This window comes from Trachypithecus francoisi, unplaced genomic scaffold (genome assembly GCF_009764315.1).
Source record: "Trachypithecus francoisi isolate TF-2019V2 unplaced genomic scaffold, Tfra_2.0 Lachesis_group2, whole genome shotgun sequence".
NCBI classification, from domain to species: domain Eukaryota; kingdom Metazoa; phylum Chordata; class Mammalia; order Primates; family Cercopithecidae; genus Trachypithecus; species Trachypithecus francoisi.
In genome coordinates, this window is record NW_022681465.1 from 65,706,964 (window position 1) to 65,712,742 (window position 5,779).

A 5,779-nucleotide genomic window follows, 5' to 3' on the forward strand; every position below is an offset into this window, starting at 1 on the left:
TCAACTTAGTAAATTATGTCTTGCACATTCCAAATAGGAAGATACTTTATCAAGATGTGTTTCATTTGTGTTCCAAGTACCAGTGAGGGGATACCATGGTACAGTGTTTTGAACTGTGTACTCATACCATTAAAGCATGGGATTTTAGTGGCTTTTTAAAAAATGTGACTTAAGTGTAAGCAAATACTTTAACTTAATAAGTTGTGTATTTTCTAGTATCTAAGGGGAAAAGATTTAAGTCCAGCCCTTCACAATAACCTTTTGACTGTCAATTTTAGATCTCTTTAGAAATATTTCCTATAGGCATGGGTCTCTATGTGTTCTAGCCTCTCAAGGAGCTCTTAGTCAATGTCCTTCACACTTTTTTCTTTTTTTTTTTTTTTTGAGGTAGGGTCTCACTTTGTTGCCCAGGCTGGAATGCAGTAGTATGATCTTGGCTCACTGCAGCCTCAACCTTCCGGGCTCAAGCAATCCTCCCACCTCAGCCTCCTGAGTAGCTGGGACTTCAGGTGTGTGCCACCATGCTAGGTTTTTTTTTATTACTATTTTGTAGACATGAAGTCTCATTATGTTGCCCAGGCTGGTCTCAAACTCCTGGGCTCAAGCGATCCTCTTGCCTCAGCCTCCCAAGGTGCTGGGATAACAGGTGTGAGCCACCATGCCCGGCCTTCTTCACTCTTTTTATGATAATCTCTCCTAGTCCTGACTTTGTTTTTGCAGCAGCGGCCCTGGATTGCTGGCAGTAAATTCATCATACTGCCAGTGGTTTATAGTCAGTGGTGTGTTTCTCAGTACAAGATTCTTTCATTCACCGCACATCTCAAGAGAGAGCACTTTAGTGAAACTTCAGGAGTTTTTGTTTGATATCTTTCAGAAATGCTTGACATACAGTCTTGCCTTCTCAAAGTATATTGATACTTTGATAAGGATCAGCATTTTTTGTTGTAATTTTTTTTTTTTTTTTTTTTGTGGCGGAGTCTCGCTCTGTCGCCAGGCTGGAGTGAAGTGGTACCATCTCGGCTCACTGCAAGCTCCGCCCCCCGGGTTCATGCAATTCTCCTGCCTCAGCCCCCCAAGTAGCTGGGACTATAGGCGCCCACCACCACGCCCAACTAATTTTTGTATTTTTAGTAGAGACAGGGTTTCACCATGTTGGCCAGGATGGTCTCGATCTCTTGACTTCGTGATCCACCTGCCTCAGCCTCCCAAAGTGCTGGGATTACAGGCACGAGCCACTGCGCCCGGCCTGTTGTAAACATTTAAGGTGTACAACATGATGTTTTGATATACATATATCAATATATACATATGTATACTATGTATACAGTATATACATAGTAAAATGGTTACTATAGTCAAGTAAATCAACATATCCACTTCTCACATAGTTGCCCTTTGTGTGTGTGTGTGTGTGTGTGTGTGTGACAAGAGCACCTAAAATCTCTTTTAGTAAAATCCTGAATTAAATGCAGTATTATTAACTGTAGTCCTCGTGTGCACATCAGATCTCTAGGCTCGCTCATCCTGTGTGCCAGCCACTTTGAATCCTTTGACCTACATTCCGCATTTCCTCCTCCCCACTGCCCATTGGAACCACTGTTTTATTCTCTAGCTCTGTGTGTTTGACTCTTTTTTTAAGCGTCACATGAAAGTGAGGGTCAGTTTTATAAATATTCATTGTCCTACTCTGCTCTGTCAACTTCAGTGGTAGCACTTTTGTTGCAGTTGCAGTGCTTGTTTCTGCACTAATTGGTCTTGAACTGCCTCTTGCTTTTGCAGTTCTAGCTGCTCTCTGGGATTCCAGACATCAGCACCATCCTTTCCCTTTATTCTCATTTGCATTCACAAATGAAGTTATAATAACTAAGGAGGTTCCCACAAACCGTGGTTCTTAGAAAAAGAGTTCTCTGAACAGTGAACATTCTGGTCACTCACTAGGAGGGTTTATCTTAACATTGCAAATTAGTAAATTGGCATTCTATACATTAATATCTTGTCAGTTTGATTCCTGTAGTTCAGAAACAGGAGTTCTGTTATGGAGGCTAAGACAAGGCTGAGATGGCACATTTTTACTTCCTTGGAGGGCCTTCACTGAATAGTCAGCCAACCTCCAACTACAGCATCTTTACTATTTTGCTAACTTCACAACGCTCCTTGACAGCAAGCAGAGCTCTGAAGCCTGTCAGTCAGCCATCAGCACTATTAAGAAGCCCCTGCACCCCATTTCAGGTGACTCATGCCAAGATTGAGCTGAGTGAGAAGTTCCATGACTGCATGCAGGAGAACATGGTAGTAAGAATGTGGGCTCCAGGGACCAACTGCCTGACTCCAGTGTCTCCTTCCCCATGTTCGAGCTCTGTGACCTCTCCAAGCCTCAGCTCCCCTTTTACAAGAAGAGAACTTAACTTAGCAGGGTGCAGTGGTTCATGCCTGTAATCCCAGCACTTTGGGAGGCCAAGGCAGGCAGATCACGATGTCAGGAGTTCAAGAACAGCCTAGCCAACATAGTGAAACTCCATCTCTACTAAAAACAAAAAAAAATTAGCTGGCCATGGTGGCGGGCACCTGTAATCCTAGCTACTCAGGAGGCTGAGGCAAGAGAATCACTTGAACCCAGGAGGCAGAGGTTCCAGTGAGCCGAGATCCCACCACTGTGCTCCAGCCTGGATGACAGAGCGAGCTTCCGTCTCAAAAAAAAAAAACGAAGAGAACTTATCAGGACATTATGAAGAAAAGTATATATAAAGCCCTCAGCACTGGAATCATTCAGTAAACATTGGCTGTTGTTTCCAAACTCAGCCCAAATGAGAATATCCTGTGGTGACTGCTCCAGTCTCAGCTGCTCTTCTCATGATTCTCCAAATACTGATTATTTTCAACCCCCTATGAGCCCCCACCATACATCTGTGAATAACAGAATTTCAAGGTTAGAGGTCTATTCAAAAAAGGTAGGTTCTTGCCCATAAGGAAAGAAGTAAGAGATCACTTTAGGCAGAGTTACTGATAATTTAAAACTTTTTTCAGTTGGTGCAAGCATTCATTTAGTCACAATTTTGAATCTTATACTCTCGTGCAATTACAGAGGGTCAGAGAAGTCAAAACTTGCCCCAGCTGCTTCTTTATACTTTCCTTCTGCATGCTTGCAGATAAAACTCAGATTTGTGATGCCAAATTTTTGATGTAGACAGTGTTTAGAAGTTGCTACCCTTGGACTTACGAATTACCTTCATAGAATCTAGGGTTATCCTTACCATTTTTGGTACAGCTGATTTATAGACGACTTGAAATAACAACAACAAATCCCTCATGAATCAGCCGAAGCATGACAGGGAGGTGGGGTAAAGTGGGATCCTCCACCCAGTTCACCAGTATTTCCCAAACCAATCCCAAGCATTTCCTTCACCTGGGCCTCAGCCTGATCAAAGATCAACCTCAGCTTGTTGAGGGGTAAGGAAAATGGGATCGTTAGAGAAAGGGGGAATGCCTTTGTCAGCTGGGCTTAATAAGGTCACAACCAATCAGCTGACTTAAGGAGGGAGGCCGAAGTCAGGGTTAGCGCTAGGCTCAAAGGCCAACTTTTTGAGCAAATTACTCTGTGAACTGCACAGCCACACCATCTGCCCTCTGCAGCACTGCCCCATCTGGAACAGGTACAATGAGGGGCAGCAGCATCACAAAGTGGCACCAAAGGTATCAGTGGCTTTGGAATCAGTCTAAGTCCAAGTACTTCCTCTGCCAGTTACAAGTTATATAAAGTTAGACAACTTCAAGTGTCAGAGTTCCTTGATTTAGGCATGACTCAAGGCCCAGTTTGTGTTCCTACAGGACAACTATGCTCTGTCAATGCACTTCAGTGAGCTATTTCTGCCCTCCCCATGTGTCCATGAGCTCCTAGAGTGTATCCTTACACATCTTTGTTGCTCCAGTCTCTAGCATAGTCCCTGTCACATAAGGCCTCTAAACATATATAATGAATTAATAAATACTGAAAATTGTGATGGTCACTGGAGGCTCGGTGGCAATAAACCTTAGTATCTGCCCTATATTATACATGCTATAATGAACGTACCATCTTTGAGAGCACATTCAACAAATGCATTAATGCAAGGATGAACTTTACCAAGGATTAAGTGTATTGAATACAAGAATCCAGAACAGCTAAAAGAAAGATACTTGTAATATAATGATCATGTCCATAGAACAACTGTGTTATAAACAAAAGAAGGCCAAGGCAAATTGTGCCATTTTCCCAACAGTTTTGTGATCTGTTTTGTGTTCTTACGGTAAGGCCTGATAAGAACCATGTTCCACAATGCATGTGTAAGCATGACCTAAAAATACATATAGTTTAAATTCCTGCCTAACATTCAAAATCTAACATTTGATATATCCAAAAACTGCATGAACTTTTGATCCCTAAAAATACATTGTTTTGCCATTAAAGGAGTGACAATTGTTCTCACTTCTGATACTTACTTCTATTTTGAGGTACCTTCTGTTACAGTCCTGCTTTGTTCTGCCCTTTTACTCTTTCCTGAGTGAGGAAAAATGAAAGAAGAGAATTACAAGATGCCTTCTTATAGAAAAATGTGTTCTGTTTTGCCTGTCCATGCCTTAAGTTTGTAAGGATGGACTCCATGGGAGAGGCTTACAGTTGTCCCATGTTGCCAGTGCATGACAAAGTCTGTCTTAGTGCAGTATTAGGAAGCTAGTTGTTGCCACAGACATAAACCATGTTCTCTAATATCAGTTTTATCAGTAATAGTGATATAACCATCTGCCTGAAGGCCTGCACCTATTTCTGAGTTATTAGAAACAGGGGAGAATGGTGATGTTTCTTGTGCTTCCTCAAACCCCAGCACAGCAGTGCTTGCTCGTTAAATAGTATGGACAGTTTATAAAATAGCAGCTCCTTGGAATACTGATCAAAAATGAGGGCAACTCTGACCATTGTGAATTAACCCAGAACAACATGCCTTCTCTGAATGCAGTCTGTTTTTCTGCTATACAGTGTAAACGTTTTTAAACTTAAGATTTATTTTGCTTTTAGACGTTTTTCTTGGATGTCTGACTGGTCATTTCGCTTTTATTTGACATCATGCAAAAAACAGGTAACACAGCATCCTTGTAGGCTTCCTGTATAAGCAACAGCCAGTTATAAAATATTATAGAAAAAAAATCCTGTTTATAATACCATAACTTCAAAAAAAACTATGAGTAAACGAAATAAAAAATTATTACCACCTATGCAAATAAAACTTTATACTGCTACTAAAGAATATAAATGAAGACATGACCATCTATGAAGAGAATAATAGTGCTTATGTAAGATGATTCAATATTATAAAGGTGTCACTGCTTCTTATATCAAATTCTAATGTTTATAATTTCTATAAATATACCAAAGGAGGTTTTATTTTAACTAGTGAAGCTGATTCTAACATTCATATGGAAAAATGATCATGCAAGGAGAACCCCAAAAAATTGTGAAAAATTAATGAAGTTATTAAATCCTACTAAGTACTAAAACACATTTTGAAACTATATAAATTAAAACAGTATAGTATGGGCATATGAGCAGAGAAACTGAGGAATGAAACAGAATGAGGTCCAGAAATAGACCTATATTAAAGTAAGGACATCTAATTTAATAAAAAGTGACTAATGTCTCATACAAAGTGCAAGTTTATTTCTCATTTTCATAAAGTCCAGAATAAGAGTATTTCCACTCAGCAGACTTTCCTCTTCACAAGGATTCTGGACTCAGGCTCTTTGCATC